Source organism: Triticum dicoccoides, chromosome 7A (assembly GCF_002162155.2).
Source record: "Triticum dicoccoides isolate Atlit2015 ecotype Zavitan chromosome 7A, WEW_v2.0, whole genome shotgun sequence".
NCBI lineage: Eukaryota > Viridiplantae > Streptophyta > Magnoliopsida > Poales > Poaceae > Triticum > Triticum dicoccoides.
In genome coordinates this window covers 636,983,878-637,007,823 of record NC_041392.1, presented here as the reverse complement: position 1 = coordinate 637,007,823, position 23,946 = coordinate 636,983,878, and positions in this window count along the sequence as shown.

Here is a 23,946-nt window from a genome sequence, read left to right as displayed (position 1 = left end):
AGCCGGAAGCTTAAACATTATTTCCAGGGTCACCCGATCACTATGGTCAGCTATGCTCCTTTGGGAGACATCATTCAAAACAAAGAAGCCACTGGGCGAGTCGCCAAGTGGGCAATTGAGCTTGGGTCTCATGGGTTGAAGTATGTGCCACGTACTGCGATCAAATCTCAAGCATTGGTTGACTTCATTAATGACTGGACAGAGATGCAGATGCCAGAAGAGAAACCAGACAACACGTATTGGACTATTCATTTTGATGGGTCCAGACAGTTGGAAGGCTCGGGGGCTGGAGTTGTGTTAACTTCTCCATGAGGTGACAAATTTTGTTATGTGTTACGGTTGATGTTTCCTTGCACTAACAACGCAACAGAGTATGAAGCCTTGCTCCATGGTCTTCGAGTGGCGAAAGAGATGAGTTTGAGCCGAGTCAGATGTCTTGGCGACTCAGATCTAGTGGCTCAACAGGTATCTGGCAAGTGGGATTCCAAGGACCCTCTCATGGCGGCTTATCGCTGGGAGGTTGATGCCGTTGCAGGGCATTTTAAAGGTTATCAGGTGGAGCACATTGACCGTCGAAAGAACGAAGCGGTTGATGCCTTAAGCCGGTTGGGGTCTCAGCGTAAGCCGGTACCACCTAACACCTTTTTGGATGTTCTGCATAACCCCTCTGTCAAGTTGCCCACAGAAGAAGATTTAGTTGTTCCTGACCCGGAGGCGCAGTTGGTGGCGGCTCTTCATGTCATCCCAGATTGGACAATACCGTTCTTGGCTTACATGACCCAAGGAGAGTTGTCAGCGGATGAGACCCTGGCTCGACAGATAACCCGGTAGTCTAAGTCAATGACGATTTCGGATGGAGAGTTATATCATCGCAGTGTTTCCGGAGCGTTTCAGTGGTGTGTTTCCCCCGAAGAAGGTCAAGAAATCCTTCGTGAGATCCATGAAGGCGATTGTGGTCATCATGCCGGGTCAAAATCTTTGGTGGCCAAAGCATTTCGTCATGGTTTTTATTGGTTGACGGCTCACGCTGATGCAGAAGATCTGGTCAGTAGATGTGATGGATGTCAAAAGTTTGCACGACGAGCGCATGTGCCGGCTCAAAAGCTCCGGATGATTCCAATCACTTGGCCGTTTGCGGTCTGGGGGCTTGACATGGTGGGACCTTTCAAAAGGTCTAAGGATAAAAAGACACATCTCTTGGTGGCAGTTGATAAATTCACCAAGTGGGTTGAGGCGGAGCCTGTGAGTAAGTGTGACGCGGCCACGTCGGTTCAGTCCACTGTTCAATATATCTTCTGATATTCCGATAAATCAGCCGATTTATCGCTTACCTTTGTTTGGCCGATAAGATAAATCCCCCGATAAATCAGCCGAAATGGCGATAAATCGGCCGATATGCTGATAAACTGTCCGATTTACCCCTTATCATGGGTCAACCGATAAGTTCCCGATAAGCAATATCCCCAACATTGGTTCAGTTCATGAAAAAGGTGATCTTTCGTTTTGGTTTTCCACACAGTATTATCACTGACAATGGCACTAATCTGTTCCAAGGGGCTATGGAGGAGTTTTGTCAACGAGAGCACATCCGGCTTGATGTTTCTTCTGTAGCTCATCCTCAATCCAATGGTCAAGCTGAGAGAGCCAATCAGAAAATTTTGAAAGAGCTTAAACCCCGGCTTATGGTTCCTATACAGCGAACGTTGGGTTGTTGGGTAGAGGAATTACCCTCGGTGTTGTGGAGTATCAACACCACACCCAACAGGTCTACAGGTTACACACCTTTCTTCATGGTTTATGGAGCAGAAGCGGTGTTACCTAGTGACATCCGTCATGACTTGCCCCGTGAGGCGTCTTATGTTGAAGCTAATAATGAACAAGCCAGACAGGATGCACTTGACTTGTTGGATGAAGAAAGAGACTTAGCAGCGGCCCGATCAGCAATTTATCAACAGGACCTGTGCCGTTATCATAGCCGCCGGGTTAAGTCCAGGACTTTTCAGGAAGGCGACTTGGTGCTCCGGCTCATCCAGGATCTGTCAGATGCACACAAGTTATCCCCACCTTGGGAAGGACCCTTTGTGGTTAGTAAGAACTTAAACAACGGGTCATATTACCTCATTGACGTTCGAGAGCACAAAGACTCACGTAAGTCGGAGGAGGAGACCCGCTGGCCGTGAAACATTGCTCAACTTCGGCCATACTACACCTGAGCCACCGGCTCTCATCATGTACATACTTTAACATTGTGTATACCATGATAAGTAATAAAGTAAGACCATCGGTCTCTTTTCTTTTCAAACACTATGCATCTTTGTTATTTCTTATTTTCAATGACTATTAAGGAGCTGATCATATTTGAATCAAGTTTAACCTTTTTTGGTCCAGCTTATGATCATATCCGAATCTAGCTGCAAATCGCATTGTCACTTGGGGGCTTCCTATTCAAACATAGGTTGTATTCGAACCAAAGAGAACATAGCTGTCGTAACCCTCTTGATCGGCTCAAGGCCAAACCCACTTGGGGGCTTCTTGATCGTATCTGAATCATAGCTTAACCCCTTTCGGGTCCGACTTGGATCGTATTCGAATCAGGGTCGTTAAAAACCTCTCAAGGTCATTTGGGGGCTTCCTGTTCAAACATAGGTCGTATTCGAAGCAAAGAGAACATAGCTGTCGGTACCCTTTTGATCAGCGCAACGCCAAAGCCACTGGGGGCTATATGGTCGTATTCGAACCTTAGCTTAACCCCTTTGGTCCGGTTTACTGATCGTATTCGAATCAGAAACCCCTAACCTTTTGAATACAGGGTTAAATTATGCTTATTATCTGTTGCTTGCCTTTTAGTTTTTTGTTGTTTCAATATTACAAATAATTGGCCTGGTCTTCTTCACCGGCTCAACTATTGGGCAACACAGCCGCCCAGGTCATTCAAGTCGGTGGTTCAAGGATCAAAAGGTACGAGCTACTAAGGTGTAATGATCATTGAGTATTCAAGAAACATTGACTTTTCATGAAGATTGAATTATCAAATTCATCACCCGGGTTATTCAAACCGGCGGTCTAAGGATAAAAAAGTACAAGGTATGGTTATTACTTATACACAATTACCTGCTGCATTAACTAAAAGAGTTAGTCTCAGCCCTTGTCCTTTATTTATATCTGTCTCTGGTTCTTATTATGGTAAACATATTGGCTATAAACTGGGTGTTTTAACCCGTTTGGTTTTAAGCCGCCAAGCCAATCTTTTCTTTGTATTTACAGGAACAGATTTCAAACATTGCAGAAACAAACATTAAATGTGATGCATACATTGGCATCAGGAGACACAGACTCACATAAAAGTGTTTTATGCACGATGGCATAAGCAAAGCATATAGTGTTTTCACAATTACGTTATTACAAGGCTTTATAAGCCCATGAAGATGATCATTGTTCCTCCCTCTCCGGTTCACCACCTTCTGTTGGCTGGAAGTTGGGTTTTGACCAATCAAAACCATTCACGGCGACAAATTCGGCTTCATCGTCGATCAGGCCGACCGGATCAACTTTCGGGGCAAATGTGTCTTCTCTCACTGGTGGGATCAAATCTGTTACCTTGTATGAGGGAGTGGCCATCTTCTTATTCTCATTATCAAAATCCGACTGGTATTTATCAACATTGGTATCATCTCCAAGGGTAGCTGCCTGAGGCCGGACTCTGCGCACGCAAGCCATGAAGTCATCCTGATCAAAAGGAGACCCGTCTTCCTTCACGGTGGGATAGCCTCTGGCTACATCCACCGGGTCTAGGTCTGGCACCCAAGCCTTGGAGCGGCTCAGGGCAGTCAAAGCTCCGGCTCGCGCGCAGGAGCGCTTTACTTCTTGAAACCTGGCAGGAAGGATTGATAGTTTCTTCAGGACGTCGCTGAGCCGGTTGGGTCCTTGATTAGCAGGAGAGATGGCGGCCAGAGCCCGCTGTGCGCCAATATACAATTGTTCAACCAAAGTATAAATTGCTTTCAGTTTTATCAACGGGTCTTGGCTCAGATTTTTGCTTCGAGGGCCTACATAAAATTTATACGCAAAGTAAGTTGGCGGATCATACTCTGGATCGGTAAAAAGCACACAAAAGTTCAAGTCAGACGGTTTACCGAAGATGGCAGCCACCATTTGAGACACCCGGCCCTTTAACCCGTTCAACTCTGTTGAAATCTCTTTCAGAGCTGTTTCGGCCTTCTCAGCACGTTGGGTCAGAAGCGTTTTTTCCTCTTCCCAAGTTTTCTTCTTGGCAGCGAAGCTGGTCTTTAAATTTTCCATTGCAGGAAGACTTATTTGCAGTTTGGAGTTAGCAGATTTGATTTTTGTCTCCTGACTCGCTAGCCGGGTCTTTGCATCAGTCAATTGCGAGTTCAATTCAGATAAGGCATTCTGCAAAACATTCAGATGAGTCAAGATTTGGTTTCAAGTTCAAAAATCAAGATTCAAGTCTCAAGTACTTTACAAAAAACCACTTGACACTTGGGGGCTAATGTATGCCAAATCAAATTTCTACGACTCTATAGACATATTCAAGTCCCAAGTACTTTACAAAGTAACATCACTTGGCACTTGGGGGCTAATGTATGCAGTTCAGCAAGTTTCTCAAAGGTTAAGCCGGAATATTAAGTCCTTTGAATACGGTACCAAACAGTTTAAAGTAACGGTTCATTTATGATCAAAATGAACCGGTCCTTGGGGACTACAGGTGAAGCTTTGTTCTATTAAAGTCAAGAAAAGTTTCAAAGCTAAAGGTCTCGGCATATATTTTAAAGTCTACAGGTCATTCCGGTTCTCTCATAATCTGAAGACTTGGGGGCTGAAGGAATACAGATAAGCCGGAAAAAACATACCTTGTATTTCAACTGCAGTTGTTTGACCATTTCAATCTCAGAATCGTGGCTGGAGTGTACATGGTTAAGATAGCCGGATAAAATATCATTGGCATTTAGACGGTCATAGTTGGCAACGTCAAAGCGAACTTTCTGCCTCTCCAACGCCTCTTGTTTTGCTGTACACCGAGCCAGCACGGTTGGGTTCCCCGGTTCAACTAAGCGGCTCCCGGTAATCTGAACATCTTGTGCAGATGGAGACGGCGGGTTGGCTGAGCTTGATGGTTCGGTTGTGGAAGGGTTCGCAATGGTTTCGTCAAATGACCGCTCAGGAGGATTTTCTTCGGTGTCAACAGGCGGGTCTTCTGGAGCGTCAGTCAATGGAGAAGAAGGCCTAGCCGGGTCAGATGCGAGTACCGGCGGGTCTTCCTCCGGCTTAGCTACCTTCGCTTTCTTGGATTTAGCTTGGCCACTAAGAAAAAATGTTGCAGGATTGTCAGTATAAAGATACAATTGAACAACCCGAAAGAAAGGAGGATTTCTGATTACCCAGGAGCAGTCTTGAAAGCCGGGAATTGCGTCTACGATGAGTCGCCAGAAGAGCGAGACACCTCCTGAAAGGATAAAATAGAGTTAAAAGAAATACAAGGAGAAGGATCCATTACACAGAGTTAAAGACAGAAATAAGTAAACCTTATTTGGACGTTTCCGAGGAGTTTGTTGAAGAATGATAGTCGGTTCATCTTCAATCCCAGCTTGACGGCGGCTTTCATGTTGCTGCTTTTTCAAACGAAAGTTGGGATCCAAGTGAGCTAAAGGGTTAGAAAACCTTACTTTATGGATCACTCGTCGAACTTTTTGTCTTGGTAAGGGCTCTGAGTCGGAGGAAATGATAGTTACCTCTGCTTCCCCGGCCTGACTGGCCCCAGTGTCATCCTGGTAATGATCAGTGTCAATAAGATTGTTAAAAAATTGGCCAAGGGAATCAAGGGCTACCTCCGAGTCATATGTATCATCAAGCTTCATCAAGTCTTCAGCAGTACTCTTTTTCTTCTTTTTCGACCGCCGGGTCGTTTTCTTGGCGTTTATAGCGGCGGCTTTCGCTTTCTTGGCCGCCTCGTGGTCATACTTAACTTTTCAGAAGTCATAATTGGCCTGCAGACAGATAAAAACAAGGTAAAGAGTTAGGCAAGTATTAAAACAATACGGTTGGAAAAATACAAAAGAGAGAAATAAGGACATCCTTACTTCTGGAACCGGGTTAAGTTGGCAGAAGGGGTTTAACCCGACGACACTGCAATCTTCATATTTCCCGTTTACCAGAAGAGTTGACATTGAGACAATATCTTCTTTTGTCAATTAAACGGGGCTGTGACGAAGGGAGTCATCTGGGCCTCCACCATACTCATACATCAGCTTTGACCAGCGGCTCAAAGGGATGACCCGCCATGAGATCCAGCAGCGGGTCAGATCAACTCCAGTTAACCCATTCCCCAACAGAGCATTGATCCTTTTGATAGACGGTATCAGCCTCTTGCGTTCAGCAACGGTAAGCTTATCAGGAAGCGCGAACTTGGAGTCAAGACGATCGGGGCGGTAACCCGGCAGGGGCTTCTCGTTTGCTGGCGAAGTGTCCTGGCAGTAGAACCAAGTCTGGTTCCATTCCTTTGGGTGACTTGGTAAGACAATAAGGGGGAAGACGGCACCCTGCCGGCGCTGAATTGATATGCCTCCAAGCTCTAAACTAAGGCCATTGGTGCACTCATTCTGCCGGTTCAGATAAAAGTATTCTCTAAATAACTCCACGGTCGGCTCTTGTTGAAGATATAACTCACGGAGCACTTGGAAGTTACAGATGTTAGATATAGAGTTAGGCCCGATATCTTGAGGGTGGAGATTGAAAAATGGAGGACCTCTCTGAAGAACTTTGAGCCGGGCGGTGAGAAGCCACGGTTCATATGGTCAGTAAAAACAATCACCTCGCCATCTCTTGGATTGGGCCGTTCTTCTTCCGGGTCAGGGGCACGGTAAGACATGACGGCTTGTGATGGCAAAATTCCTATGATGAAGAACTCTTTTAAACGTTCCTCGGTTATGGTTGAGGGAACCCAGTTACAGATGGTTGACGCTTTGGACGGCATGATGTGCAAGGAACTAAAAAGAAAAGCAACATGCTGGTTCAGTTTAACGGTGAGATTAACAGTTAAGGGATGAAGATGCAAAACAAGTAATGGCGGCTTAACTAAGGGCTAATGACATATAAGGAAAAGAAAGCAGGTGCGGTAAGCCGCCATGATTATAGATTCTTTCAGAAAGCGGATTCAGCTAAGTGTTGGGACAAAAACAAGTTTCTCAAAATGCTTGATATTATTGCAGATCAAATGGATGTTCAAAATGAAAAAAATTCTAGACCTAAAAATACAGCCCAGATGAGTTCATCAGATCATAGCTCTTGTACCAGAAAAAGGAGTCTTCTAGTATCAAAAGGAGGCACCAAACAACTACTACATGAACGTACATCTCTTTAGGATCAAAAAGAGGAGGCAGTGGAAGAACTACGAAGAAGCCATGACGAACTGCAAAGAACACACAGAAACCCTAAAACATGGATCTAAGGAGTAGGAAAGTGAGAACTTACAGGTACAGATCTTCTGCGGAGGTCGCCGCCGTTTCTCTGAACCAACTCAGGTTGATGCAGCGGCCAAGGTTGACGGAGACGGAGGTGGAACGCGGCAGCAGCGAAGCTCGAGCAGTAGCAGGGGCGCGAGATGAAGAAGACGGAGAAAGAGAGAAGAATGAGGAAGGTCGGGGAGAGCCTATTTATAAGGGAAAAGGTGAACAGACAGGCGCGAAGATCAAGGAAGAGCCGAATAAATGGTTATCCAGCTATACATGCGCCTCGATTCTCGGGTAACATTAAAGATAAAAGATCCATTGGAGGATGACGTCATGAAAGTTTTTTGCGTTTCCAAGAGATGACGTCACGGCGGGTTACAAGGAAATTTCAGTAAAGATAAGAAGATGATTTTTTTGCTAAATATGGAAGATTGACAAAGAACAAAGTTCAAAGTCAAACTAGGGCCTAATGTTGGGGATATTACTATTAGTTGAGACCCGCCCAGGAGGGGCCAGGTCAGCCCCAATGGCGTGTTACGCAAGAAGCCCAGTAAACATTCAAGATTGTAGTTTATTAAGACTTATGGAAGGCCCAAAGGCCTGAAGGCGGTTTAAAGCCTGATATTATGAACCGCCATATGTAAGGAAAGACTTGTAAAGAAAGACGTGTAAAGGAAGTCACCGAGCCAGACACGATTATAAGCCGGCCGGGACTCTGTAGGCCACCACGCGTCGACCCATGTATAAAAGGGGACGGCCCGGTGGCGGCTTAGGGCAAGAAACAACCAATCGATAACCAAGCCGGTGAGTTGAGCCTCTTGGAGATCGAAACCCCAGCAATACCAAACCCAACTAGACGTAGGCTTTTACCTTCATCGTAAGGGGCCAAACTAGTATAAAAACTCTCTCGTGTCCTTTGTCCCGATTAACCCCTTTAAGCTTCCTAGTGCGATGGCCCTACGACTAAGTCCTTCCTCTAGGACATCTGCCGTGACAATTCCACCCACGACAGAAAGGTTCCGAGTGATTCGGGTATTTTTCAGAGTACCGGAGAGTTACGGGAATTCGCCTTATTTGTCGGGGAGTATGTGGACCTTATTGGGCTTTAGGGGAAAGAGAGAGGGGGAGGTTGTGCCCCCCCAAGGCTTAGTCTGAATTGGACTAAGGGGAGGGGCGGCGCCCCCTCCTTCCTTCTCTTCTCTTTTCCCTTTCCTTCTCTCCTACTCCTACTACTTGGAAGGGCTCCTATTTCTACTAGGAAAGGTGGAATCCTACTCCCAATGGGAGTAGGACTCCCCTAGGGCACGCCATAGAGAGGGCCGGCCCTCCCCCTCCTCCACTCCTTTATATACGGGGGAGGGGGGAACCCCATAGACACAACAATTGATCATTGATCTCTTAGCCGTGTGCGGTGCCCCCCTCCACCATAATCCACCTCGATCATATCATAGCGGTGCTTAGGCGAAGCCCTGCGTCAGTAGCATCATCATCACCGTCACCACGCCGTCGTGCTAACGAAACTCTCCTATGAAGCTTTGCTGGATCGGAGCTCGCGGGACGTCATGGAGTTGAACGTGTGCAGAACTCGGAGGTGTCGTGCGCTCGGTACTTGGATAGCTCGGATCGTGAAGACGTACGACTACATCAACCGCGTTGTGCTAACGCTTCCGCATTCGGTCTACGAGGGTACGTGGACACACTCTCCCCTCTCGTTGCTATGCATCACCATGATCTTATGTGTGTGTAGGAATTTTTTTTGAAATTACTATGTTCCCCAATAGTGGTATCAGAGCCAGGTTATTGGGTAGATGTTATATGCACGAGTAGAACACAAGTGAGTTGTGGGCAATACAAGTCATACTGCTTACCAGCATCTCATACTTTGGTTCGGCGGTATTGTTGGATGAAGCGGCCCAGACCGACATTACGCGTACGCGTACGCGAGACTGGTTCTACCGACGTGATTTGCATATAGGTGGCTGGCGGGTGTCAGTTTCTCCAACTTTAGTTGAACCGAGTGTGGCTACGCCCAGTCCTTGAGAAGGTTAAAACAGCACTAACTTGATGAACTGTCGTTGTGGTTTTGATGCGTAGGTAAGAACGGTTCTTGCTCAGCCCGTAGCAGCCACTAAAACTTGCAACAACAAAGTAGAGGATGTCTAACTTGTTTTTGCAGGGCTTGTTGTGATGTGATATGGTCAAAGCATGATGAGATATAAGTTATTGTATGAGATAATCATGTTTTATTGAAGTTATCGGCAACTGGCAGAAGCCTTATGATTGTCTCTTTATTGCATAAGATGCAAGTGCCATGTAATTGCTTTACTTTATCAAGATGCGATAGCAATAGTTGCAAAAGCAATAGCTCGTGAGACGACCATGTGACGACATGTTGATAAAAGATCAAGATGATGGAGATCATGGTGTCATGCCGGTAACAATGGAGATCATGACAGTACTTTAGAGATGGAGATCAAAAGCACAAGATGATGATGGCCATATCATGTCACATTTTTGGATTGCATGTGATGTTTATCATTTATACATATTATTTTTGCTTAGTTCGGCGGTAGCATTATAAGATGATCTCTCACTAAATTTCAAGGTAAAAGTGTTCTCCCTGAGTATGCACCGTTGCCAAAGTTCGTCGTGCCGAGACACCACGTGATGATCGGGTGTGATAAGCTCAATGTTCATCTACAACGGGTGTAAGACAGTTTTGCACATACAAAAATACTCGGGTTAAACTTGACAAGCCTAGCATATGCAGATATGGCATCGGAACACTGGAGACCGAAAGGTCGAGCGTGAATCATATAGTAGATATGATCAACATAATGATGTTCACCATTGAAAACTACTCCATCTCACGTGATGATCGGACATGGTTTAGTTGATTTGGTCACGTGATCATTTAGATGACTAGATGGATGTCTATATAAGTGGGAGTTCTTAAGTAATATGATTAATTGAACTTAAATTTATCATGAACTTAGTCCTGATAGTATTTACATATCTATGTTGTAGATCAATAGCTCGCACATAGCTTCCCCGTTTATTTTTGATATGTTCCTAGAGAAAAATAAATTGAAAGATGTTAGTAGCAATGATGCGGATTGGATCCGTGGTCTGAGGATTATCCTTATTGCTGCGCAGAAGAATTATGTCCTTGATGCACCGCTAGGTGACGGACCTATTGCAGGAGCATATGCAGACGTTATGAACGTTTGGCAAAGCTCGGTATGATGACTACTTGATAGTTTAGTGCATGATGCTTTACGGCTTAGAACCGGGACTTCAAAAATATTTTGAACACCACGGAGCATATAAGATGTTCCAAGAGTTGAAATTAGTATTTCATACTCATGCCCGTGTCGAGAGGTAGGGGACCTCTGACAGTACTTTGCCTACAAAGATGGAGGAGAATAGCTCAACCAGTGAGCATGTGCTCACATTGTGTGGGTACTACAATTGCTTGAATCAAGTGGGAGTTAATCTTCCAGATAAGATAGTAATTTACAAAGTTCTCTAGTCACTATCACCAAGTTACTAGAACTTGGTAATGAACTATAATATGCAAGGGATAACGGAAACGATTCCCAAGCTCTTCGTGATGCAGAATCGATGAAGGTAGAAATCAATAAAAGCATCAAGTGTTGATGGTTGACAAGACCACTAGTTTCAAGAAAAGGGCAAAGGGAAGAAGGGGAACTTCAAGAAGAACAGCAAGCAAGTTGCTACTCAAGTGAAGAAGCCCAAGTCTAGACCTAAGCCTGAGACTAAGTGCTTCTACTGCAAAGGGACTGGTCATTGGAAGCAGAACTGCCCCAAGTATTTGGCGGATAAGAAGGATGGCAAAGTGAACAAAGGTATATTTGATATAAATGTTATTGATGTGTACTTTACTAGTGTTTATAGCAACCCCTCAGTATTTGATACTAGTTCAGTTGCTAAGATTAGTAACTCGAAACGGGAGTTGCAGAATGAACAGAGACTAGTTAAGGGTGAAGTGACGATGTGTGTTGGAAGTAGTTCCAAAATTGATATGATCATCATCGCACACTCCCTATATTTTCGGGATTAGTGTTGAACCTAAAATAAATGTTATTTGGTGTTTGTGTTAAGCATGAATATGATTGGATCATGTTTATTGCAATACGGTTATTCATTTAAGTCAAAGAATAATTGTTGTTCTATTTACATGAATAAAACCTTCTATGGTCATACACTCAATATAAATGGTTTATTGAATCTCGATCCTAGTGATACACATATTCATAATATTGAAGCCAAAATATGCAATGTTAATAATGATAGTGCAACTTATTTGTGGCACTACCGTTTAGGTCATATTGGTGTAAAGCGCATGAAGAAACTCCATGCTGATGGGTTTTTGGAATCACTTGATTATGAATCACTTGATGCTTGTGAACCATGCCTCATGGGAAAGATGACTAAGACTCCATTCTCCGGAACAATGGAGCAAGCAACAGACTTGTTGGAAATAATACATACTGATGTATGCAGTCCGATGAGTGTTGAGGCTTGCGGCAGGTATCGTTATTTTCTGACCTTCACAGATGATTTGAGTAAGATATGGGTATATCTTCTTGATGAAACATAATTCTGAAACATTTGAAAAGTTCAAACAATTTCAGAGTGAAGTGGAAAATCATCATAACAAGAAAATAAAGTTTCTACGATCTGATCGTGGATGAGAATATTTGAGTTACAAGTTTGGTCTTCATTTGAAACAATGCAGAATAGTTTCGCAACTCACGCCACCTGGAACACCACATCATAATGGTGTGTCCGAACATCGTAACCGTACTATATTAGATATGGTGCAATCTATGATGTCTCTTACCAATTTACCACTATCATTTTGGGGTTACACATTAGAGACAATTGCATTCACGTTAAATAGGGCACCATCTAAATCCGTTGAGACGATGCCATATGAACTATGGTTTGGCAAGAAACCAAACTTGTCGTTTCTTAAAGTTTGGGGTTGCGATGCTTATGTGAAAAAGTTTCATCCTGATAAGCTCAAACCCAGATCAGAGAAATATGTCTTCATAGGATACCCAAAGGAGACAGTTGGGTACACCTTCTATCACAGATCCGAAGGCAAGACATTCCTTGCTAAGAATGGATCCTTTCTAGAGAAGGAGTTTCTCTCGAAAGAAGTGAGTGGGAGGAAAGTAGAACTTGATGAGGTAACTGTACCTGCTCCCTTATTGGAAAGTAGTTCATCACAGAAATCTGTTCCTGTGACTCCTACACCAATTAGTGACGAAGCCGATAATGATGATCATGTAACTTCAGATTAAATTACTACCGAACCTCATAGGTAAACCAGAGTGAGATCTGCACCAGAGTGGTACGGTAATCCTATTCAGGATGTAATGTTACTTGATCATGACGAACCTACGAACTATGAGGAAGCGATGATGAGCCCAGATTCTGTGAAATGGTTTGAGACCATGAAATTTGAGATGGGATCCATGTATGAGAACAAAGTATGGACTTTGATTGACTTGCCCGATGATCGGTGAGTCATTAAGAATAAATGGATCTTCAAGAGGAAGACGGACGATGATAGTAGTGTTACTATCTACAAAGCTCGAATTGTCGCAAATATGTTTTTGACAAGTTCAAGGTGTTGACTACGATGAGATTTTCTCACTCGTGTCGATGCTTAAAAGTCTGTCTGAATCATGTTAGCAGTTGCCGCATTTTATGAAATCTGGCAAATGGATGTCAAAACTATATTCCTTCATGGATTTCTTAAAAGAAGAGTTGTATATGATGCAACCAGAAGGTTTTGTCGATCCTAAAGGTGCTAACAAAGTGAGCAAGCTCCAGCGATCCATCTATGGACTGGTGCAAGCATCTCGGAGTTGGAATATACGCTTTGATGAGTTGATCAAAGCATATGGTTTTATACAGACTTACGGTGAAGCCTGTATTTACAAGAAAGTGAGTGGGAGCACTACAACATTTCTGATAAGTATATGAGAATGATATATTGTTGATCGGAAATAATGTAGAATTTTTTGGAAAGTATAAAGGAGTGTCTGAAAAGAGTTTTTCAAAGAAAGACCTCGATGAAGATGCTTATGCATTGAGCATCAAGACCTATAGAGATAGATCAAGACGCTTGATAAGTTTTTTCAATGAGTACATACCTTGACAAGATTTTGAAGTAGTTCAAAATGGAACAGTCAAAGAAGGAGTTCTTGCCTGTGTTGCAAGGTGTGCAGTTGAGTAAAGACTCAAAAACCCGACCACAGCAGAAAATAGAAAGAGAATGAAAAGTCATTCCCTATGCCTTAGTCATAGGTTCTATAAAGTATGTTATGCTGTTTACCAGTCCTATTGTATACCTTAGCATGTTTCTGGCAAGGGAGTACAATAGTGATCTAGGAGTAGATCACTGGACAGCGGTCAAAATTATCCTTAGAGGACTAAGGAAATATTTCTCGGTTATGGAGGTGATAAAAAGAGTTCGTCGTCAAGAGTTACGTCGATGCATGCTTTTTACATCGATCTAGATGACTCTAAGTCTCGATCTAGATACATATTGGAAGTGGGAGCAATTAGCTACAATAGCTACGTGCAGAGCATTGTGGACATAGAAATTTGCAAAATACATACGGCTCTGAATGTGGCAGACCCGTTGACTAAATTTCTCTCACAAGCAAAACATGATCACTCTTTGGGTGTTAATCACATAGCGATGTGAACTAGATTATTGACTCTAGTAAACCCTTTGGGTGTTAGTCACATGGAGATGTGAACTATTGGTGTTAAATCACATGACGATGTGAACTAGATTATTGACTCTAGTGCAAGTGGGAGATTGAAGAAAATATGCCCTAGAGGCAATAATAAAGTTATTATTTATTTCCTTTTATCATGGTAAATGTTTATTATTCATGCTAGAATTATATTAACCGGAGACATGATACATGTGTGAATACATAGACAAACAAAGTGTCACTAGTATGCCTCTACTTGACTAGCTCATTGAATCAATGATGGTTATGTTTCCTAACCATAGACATGAGTTGTCATTTGATTAACAGGATCACATCATTAGGAGAATGATGTGATTGACTTGACCCATTCCGTTAGCTTAGCACTTGATCATTTAGTATATTGCTATTGCTTTCTTCATGACTTATACATGTTCCTATGACTATGAGATTATGCAACTCCCCTTTACCGGAGGAACACTTTGTGTGCTACCAAACGTCACAACGTAACTGGATGATTATAAAGGTGCTCCACAGGTGTCTCCGAAGGTACTTGTTGAGTTGGCGTATTTCGAGATTAGGATTTGTCACTCTGATTGTCGGAGAGGTATCTCTGGGCCCACTCGGTAATGCACATCACTATAAGCCTTGCAATCATTGTAACTAATGAGTTAATTGCGGGATGATGTATTACAGAACGAGTAAAGAGACTTGCCGGTAACGAAATTGAACTAGGTATTGAGATACCGACGATCGAATCTCGGGCAAGTAACATACCGATGACAAAGGGAACAACGTATGTTGTTATGCGGTTTGACGATAAAGATCTGCGTAGAATATTTGGGAGCCAATATGAGCATTCAGGTTCCGCTATTGGTTATTGACCAGAGACGTGTCTCGGTCATGTCTACATAGTTCTTGAACCCGTAGGGTCGGCACGCTTAAAGTTCGGTGACGACCGGTATTATGAGTTTATGTGATTTGATGTACCGAAGGTAGTTCAGAGTCCCGGATGAGATCGGGGACATGACGAGGAGTCTCAAAATGGTCGATACGTAAAGATCGATATATTTGACGACTATATTCGGACATAGGAAAGGTTCCGAGTGATTCGGGTATTTTTCGGAGTACCGGAGAGTTACAGGAATTCGCCTTATTCACCGGGGAGTATATGGGCCTCATCGGGCTTTAGGGGAAAGAGAGAGGGGAGGCTGCCCCCCCCCCCCAAGGCTTAGTCCGAATTGGACTAAGGGGAGGGGCGGCGCCCCTCCTTCCTTCTCTTATCTTTTCCCTTTCCTTCTCTTCTACTCCTACTACTTGAAAGGGCTCCTAGTTCTACTAGGAAAGGAGGAATCCTACTCCCGGTGGGAGTAGGACTACCCTAGGGCGCGCCATAGAGAGGGCCGGCCCTCCCCCTCCTCCACTCCTTTATATACGGGGGAGGGGGCACCCCATAGACACAACAATTGATCATTGATCTCTTAGCCGTGTGCGGTGCCCCCTCCACCATAATCCACCTCGATCATATCGTAGCGGTTCTTAGGCGAAGCCCTGCGTCGGTAGCATCATCATCACCGTCACCACGCCGTCGTGCTGACAAAACTCACGTAACTCTCCGGTACATTAAAAATTGCCAAGTTTCTAGAGAACAGAAGTCCTAAATAAAATTGTGTGCCCATGGCAAAATCCTCAATTTCTCATCTTTTTTAAGAGAACAAAATATTTTAAATTTGCCATTATGTGCACTGTTTTTAAGAGCATGTTGACATGTATTTGTGTACGCTTCGTGGCAAATTTTATACACAATCATCATGCTTTGTTTTTTCTCAACATCACGGCAAGTAGTGTCATGGTAATTTTTAAGTACATTTGCCATTTTAACCGTGTTGTGATTTTTTTGGCTTTGACTTGTTATGACATTTTATTCGTTTCCAACTATGTACATGCCATGTCATTTTACTTGTTTTTCTAGCTATAATCTTGACATGGATTTTTTTTCCTGTTTATTTTTTTTCCAAGGGAAGTTTAAGTTTTATACTACATCCATATACTAGCCATGGCAAACTTTAATATGTTTTTTCCATGGCACCTTAAGTAGTGTTCTACATCTATATAACCATGACAATATTTGAGATCATATTTGCCATGCCACCTTAACTTTTGTAATGCATATATAGACATATCATGGAACAATTGAAGATCATATTTGCCATGCCACCTTAAGTTTTGTAATACTCCTACATATATAGAGATGCCGGGGCACACTTTTTTAAAGGATGTTACTGCCATGGCATCTTAATTTGTATTAGATCTATGTTCATTACATGGCAAATTTTTACTTGCCTTTTAGCTATAAACTAGCCATGGCAAACTTTCCGATGTTTTTCCCATGGGGAGTTTAAATTTAATACTACATTTCAATAATTATACTTATGGAAAATTTATTGTACTTGACCATGTAATATTGTATTCACCATGACATTTTTACTTGTAACTACCATCAGAAATTATTATTTTTGGAACTAAGCATGTCAAATTTATTGTACAAAATCTAAGAATTCTGCGATGCCATTAATCTCCATCATTTTAGGAAACATAGGGAAGTGAAATATGTCGTGAGAAGAAAAGCGCATAACATAAAAAATTGGAATTGCCTTGGTCCACTATCCAGTTTTGCCAGCAAAGTCAAACAAAAGATTTTTTTTCCCATGGCATAGAAATAGTAGGGGTGTTTCAAGAATTGCCATGCATTATAGAGAAACAAATCCATGAATTTCCATGCAAGCATTGCAAAAATTGTCATGTGAACTTTACAAAAAATCATGAATGTCTGCTCTTGTAGGTAAATAGCGAAACATAATTCTGAAATTTTCCATGCAAGTATTAGAGAAGTCATTGTTAGAATGTTTGCCATTATAAGTACAACGGGCTCGTCAGTCATTTCGGTCGCGCTAGAGGGTCCTGTCACACATTTCAATTTTTGTATAATGTCTATGGCACCTTCTTCCTGTATCTATAGCATGGTAGTTTTACTTTTAAGAGCATGGCAGTTTTTATTATTTAGACCATCTATAGTACCTAGGTGAGTCAGGGTAGAACAGCCCCGTGTTTGCAGTCCCAATGTTGATCATCTCTGCCTAGACGCCTAAGGCAACTTCATTGGTATGATGTGTACCTGTGTGCATGTCCTTCGATTTTATATGTTCATTTAGGGCATCTCCAACGCGGACCCTCAAATCACACGCATACGTCTGGACCATGTGGTCTGGACGTATGTTGCCATTCAATACGGGTATGTATCAGCCCGTTCGGTGAAACGGACACACTTTTCCAGGCAAACTATATAAAAGTGGGTGGGTTGTGCGTGTCCTGGCCACTTTCATGTCTACTTCTAACTGCCCTGCCCATCAAAAACCCTCCCCCTCGCTCGCGCGCTTTCCCGCCCAGCACCAGCTGCACACAACCATGATGTTGTGAGCAGTAGCTCCGCATAGACGCCGCCCCAAAGCACACCGGCTAAACACGCATCCTCGCATGCATTCACTAAAGCCACACGTCTGTCGAGGAACCTACTCCGGCCACATGTCCGTCCGCGAACCGACCAACATTAAACAGAACGTCCGTTAGCTCCTCGCATCCACCGGCTACTTAAACGAGGCCAGACGCCAGCCAAGGACCGCACCACACCACTCGAGGCCATCAGTACCACGGGCAAGACTGCAAGCTTGCGCGGATGAACAAGTGGCCGCTCCAAGCGGGCGCGTGGTTCAGTAAGTAGCCACTCCAAGCTAGCTTGCGGAGGAGCATGTCAGCCCATGCAAAGGTGCTGCCGTGGACGAGGCAGTGCCGTTCCGCTCCTCCCGCGCTATCCACTGTCAACATGCGTGGAACCATGCGCTGGCAATGGAGAAACAAGTTAGCGTAGTGGAGATCAATGAATTGACCAGCGGCCACCGTCGACAGTAAGGAAAAGTAGATCATGGGAGGCCGTCACCGCTTGGGTCCCACGAAGACCACCGCCGGCTCGTCGCCGATGTGCACAACAGGTGTCTTGCCCTCTAGGCAGGCCACCGTCATCACCCACCCTCAAAACCAACCCTGGTCTGTCCTTCACGGAAGCGGAGGCCACTCCAATGAGCGGCGCTGCTGGACATAGGGAAGGGGTATGGGGGAAGCAGACGCTATTCAACCCCTCTTGCTGAGCATATCCCTTCAGGGCATCCGGCAGTCCGACAAGCAGGCTGTTGAATATGGGGAAGACATGTCATCGGAGGGGGTGGAGCTTCATTTTTCGGGCTCATGGCTAACCAGAGATGGGAAATGGGCCCCAGCAATCATTTTACTCTATGTTTAGAGTATGGTCTAATAGAAAAATGTCTAAATGTAAAAAAATTGCTCCGGGTTAGATGAAAAGCATTCGGATTTAAGTAAAAAAAATCTTATTTATTTGAGTTTGAATCAAACATGTTAATTTTCTTTGAATTTTATTTGAAATGTAACTAGACATATATGGCTAGCTTTGGATGGCCGGCTCACACATTCGTATCAATGGACTGGTCCCATGTCCGCGGACGGATGTCGAAACAAATTTGCGGGTTTGCATATGCCCTTACTACCCAAAAGTTTATGTATCTAATCTCGTGATCTGTAGTTAGTGTGCCCAAGTATAGGTGTGCCAAGTTGCATTGCATGTGCTGTATTGGGCGGGGACACGATGTTGTGTTTCCATGTACCTGCTAATTTGCATTTACACGTACGTTTTGCATTATTATTTTTCTTGATCGGTGTACGGGGATTTGACGCAGCGTGCTCTCCGAAATATTGTTTGATGGGTTAGCTGAGAAGAGTACTTGCTGACAGCGGTCCTATCCGTTACGTGCCGTGTGGGATGTCAGGTGTGAACCGTTCCGTAGGCACATGTCGGTCCAGGACGTCCGCGCCTACGCCGTTAATCGCATGGGCCCCGTCCTACCTGCAAAGCCCACCGCCCATTTAAACACAACGTATATACATCTGAAAGTACCTGACGCGGCCCATATCCAGACGAGAATGAGCGCGTCCACTCTTATGGGTTTTCAGATGATCGTACGACTATTGGTGATGCACAACTCAAGGTATAAATCATTACTCCCTCCGTTCTAAAATATAAGAGCGTTTTGTATGCTAGTGTAGTGTCAAAAACGTTTTTATATTATGAAACAGAGGAAGTAACTTCTACGAGCAATTGCTTGGAGAACCGGCGTCCAATTTTTTCAATGGATGAATCTGATACGGCTTATATCCTGCAGCCATTCTCCGAATGAAAACATGATATCGCAATTGCCCAGCTCATGACAAGTGAGGTTAAAGAGGCCGTTTTCAATGGAGACAAAGCTACGGGGCCCTATGGGTTCCCAACAAAATTGTTGGGAGGTCATTAAATTTAATTTGATGGCCATGCTCATTGGCTCTACCCTAGTTTGGGCTTAAGTTTGGTGTCATCAATTTGCTGATAAAAAAGGTGGATTCCATATAAATTCAACAATATCGCCTGCTATGCCTTCTAAAAGTCTTTAAAATGTTCACCAAGGTTGGTAGAAGTATTTTATTGTCATAGCCCATAATTTCATTAGACTTTATCAAACAACATTCATGCCTCAGAGACGGATCCTAGAGGGGGTAGTGGTCCTCCATGAAACCAACCATAAGCTTGCCTTGAAGAAACACGACGAGGCTATCTTGAAAGTTAATTTTTAGAAGGTCTACGACAAAGTATGGTCTTCCTCCAACAAATGTTGTGCATGAAAGATTTTAGACCAAAATGGTGTGATTGGATTGCTTGTTTGTACAATGAGGGAGTGTTGGCATTGAGAAACAGTATAATGAAGCTAGCTACGCCATCCCACAGCGATGTGGGACCTTCTGCCGTCGGATCCTGCCACTGAACGCTCCAGATCTTTCGGTCGTTCAGCCCTCGCGCCCAAGCATTTCCCCCCTCGCAACCCATGCGACCCACGGTAACCGGGCCGCTGCTCCACAGGTTGACCTGGGCATTCTCCTGTTAATCGGGCCGCCAACCTAAGAAAACGTACATAACCCAGGCCCAGAAAGTGGGTAAACGATTTCGTCTCTCTCCCCACGCCGCGTGTGTTCACCCGACTTTTCTTCCCATCACCGCCGCCCCTTTCCAGCCTCCTCTTGCCCTACTCCCGTTCATTCGCTAGATCAACATCCCTCCCCATCCTACTTTTTCCTCTAATTATACATTGGCCGTGGTGCATGCTGCTACGTTGTTGCGTTCAAGTACGCACACACAATCCCTACCCTTCCACTCTTGTGCTGTGCGGCGGGTTTTGACTGTTGGCCATCCTGATGGGTGAATCTTGTGTGAGATTGTACAGTGGATAGATTGGTTCGATCAGGGAGCAGGTTCTAGGTACTCTAGAGCACTGTGATTGTGACTTCATCGTGTAGATCACTAGATGCAGACTTGCTGAGCTTAGCTAGCTCCACGTACATGACTAGATGCAGAGATTAGCTCCATGTACACATCCACATATTGTACTGCTCACAGTAATCCTAATTGGTCTTCCTTGGATGGGCTAGCCTTTCTCTATTCATGACGTTGTATTTTTTTTCTGAGAAATTCATGACGTTGAATGGTGGTACTAAGTTTTTGTCCCCGTGTAGACGTTTGTTGTCAGTCACGGTCTCTTGTAATCATTGTTTCTCCCTTTTATAAAAATACGGTACGCCTTTGGCGTACTCTCAAAAGAAATAGACAGCATTGTACATATGATTTATAACACATTTATTCAAATGCATGTAAACCACCAGTCCATCCTTAATGCTCACAATGGCATCACACTGGCATCCAAGAGCAAGCTCATGGTGTGGTGCTTCCTCTCGTTCAAGTCCACTCCCCTGCTACTGGTGAGCTCCTATCGAGATTCATTCGATCCTGATGGACGGCTAATTAATTTCACTTCGGATTGTAAAATAGAGTCGTATTTTTGTTTAACATCCAAAGATCTTTCATGGATCCATGCTCCACTGTATCCTAGACTCATGCATACACGGAAAAAGGAACTCTAAAGGGTCATCTTTTGTCTCTAATTTACTCTGCAACACTGAATACAAAGAATGGATTTTCTTAGTTCTGGTTTGTTATATAATAAATCTGCAGGTGTGTACTTATGTGCATTAGTTTCTTGCAGCTGTGATAGCCCATGATTCTTCAATGCTTTAAGATTTGGTAGCTTACTTCCGTGACATAAACTTGTTTCGATAAATAAACTTGTTTCATTGGTAAAGAATACTCAATTGTTTCTGCATGTGCAGGAACTACTGAAATTTTGCGCTTTGATTCGCGTGATGAGGAGATGGATGAGCTAACCAACTGAATATCTCAGGTACATCATGTAAATTTACATTTATTCTCCATTCCATCCACGCCATCTTGATATATAGTTCTGACAATTCCTGCTCTTCAAATAGTCATTTAAATGCTCTTTTGTTATCTCTAATATGTGCCCTGTTCATATGTTTACAATCTGTGTACTGTTGGGCAACAACTTATATATGTGCTTGAAATATATATATATATATATATATATATATATATATATATTCGTGTACCAATGTAATTATTAGCTTCAATTTAGTGCACTGTAGTATTAGCTTCATTTCAAGAATTTTGACGGAAATTTATTTTCTGCCGAATAAATTTCAAATTAGCTATTGTAGTATGTTACACTATACCTATGATTTCTGCATACCTACGCTTGAGAAAACACATATTTGCATAGATGTGGTTGTTACACCATTGCATTTTTTCTTGTCGTATTTATCTTGCTCTCAGTATTGCATCTGTAGTGTAGTTCAAACATCCGAATGATAACGCTGCTTTTAGTTAGCTCGAAACAGACGATTCAGAGTGCCAAACGTCATATTTTATGTATGCTCCATGGACAATATATTAACCCAACATAAGGCTTCTTCCCAATTCCTCCCGTGGTTCTTTTGTAAAGCATGTGTTGTGCGGTGTCAATCTTGAGTTTGAATCTTCAATTATCTATTCTATTGTTTCTGAACAAATCTGTGATAATGTATGCAATCAAATAATGTCAAATCTTATATAACCAAGACTTTGAACATATCTCATACCTATTGCGGAATTGTCAGTCGGATCTCTTTACTTTATTTTCTCAAATATTTCTAACATAATATTTTCAAGATGGTCGGGCGTGGCAACGCGCGCTTTTATATTCTAGTTAATGTTAATGACTACATTTGCCATTAGTCCGAAGAGGAAGGGTGTGCGGCAAGGGGACTGGTTGTTCCCACCTGTTTTATAATATTGCTGTCAAAATGCCAGCTATCCCCACATACTAATGGATTGTCAGGTACGTAGATTTGATCACACATCTCGTGGTTGAGATGTGTCTATACTACAAAATGCTAATGAAACCATCATATTTATGGAAAATTACATGGAAAAGTTGTCAATGTGAAGCTCTTATCATGTATAGTGTATATTTCAGCAGTTCCCAGCCTAAAAATACATTTTCATAAAAGTGTAATATTATTTTTTGGCCAAACTAAAGAGATCTAAGACTCGTTTTAAAGCCTTTTGGTGGTGAGGATAGTTCCTTTAGTTTTTTCTACATTGGTATCCCCATTCATTACTGAACGCTTCTGAACAAAGAATGGAAGGGTGTAGAAGAACACTTGGAGAAAAAAAAACCTTCACCATTGGAAAGGCATCTTTCTATCATATGGAGGGTGACTTGTTTCACTCACGCAATACTCACTTGCTTGCCTTGTCTTTCTTTGAAGCGTCTATCCCAAAAATAGTGGACTATTACAGATCCATATTGTCTTAGTATAGTGATGAGCATAAACAAAGAAAAACCATCTAACTAAATGTAGTGTAATCTATAGATCAAAAGTTCAAGGTGGGGCAGATATAGAGAACCACAAGAATGAAAACAAATGCATACTAAGTAGTTGTTTAAGTTGTTAATTGGAGATACATTGTGGCAAGAGTTGCTAATAATAAATACCTCCATTCTAAACATATGTTGTAGGTCAATATAATTAAGACCCACTAGCTCACCCTCCTCGAACGGGCTCATTGGAGTCGAAGATGACTTATGCACCATGTGGCGATTCATGGTGGGTAATGGTACCAATATACACTTGTAGGAAGAGTCTCGGTTTGGTGATAACCTATTACCCAAGCAATACACATCACTATATAACATACTTCAACGAAAGCATGTTCTAATGGCAGACTTCGTATCAAGATACCATTGTATTGGCTTTTCACAAGCGTTAACCGTCAATAAATAGACAATCTGGTTTCATTTGGTGCACTGTTCAACCTAGTACATGACAAGGATGCGTTCATTTGGAAGCATCATGCATCAACAACTATTTCTATCAAATCTCTGCATTTGTGCATGATACTAAATGACAATTATAACTTCCTTAGAAAAATCATTTGGAAGCTCAATGTTCCACTTAAGATGAAGATATTTATATGCTACCTGTGTAAAGGGGTATTTTTGTAAGGAAATACCAAACGAGACGAATTCAACGTTTGCCTTTTCATGCCCATTCGCTTAGCTTTCATGGTGAGTTATGTTTGTGGCTTTCAATATTTCCCGCGTAGCTCAATCTCAATTATGTTTGCGGGATGGCTCTATGGGATTGTTATTCAACTTAAGGCTTAGATT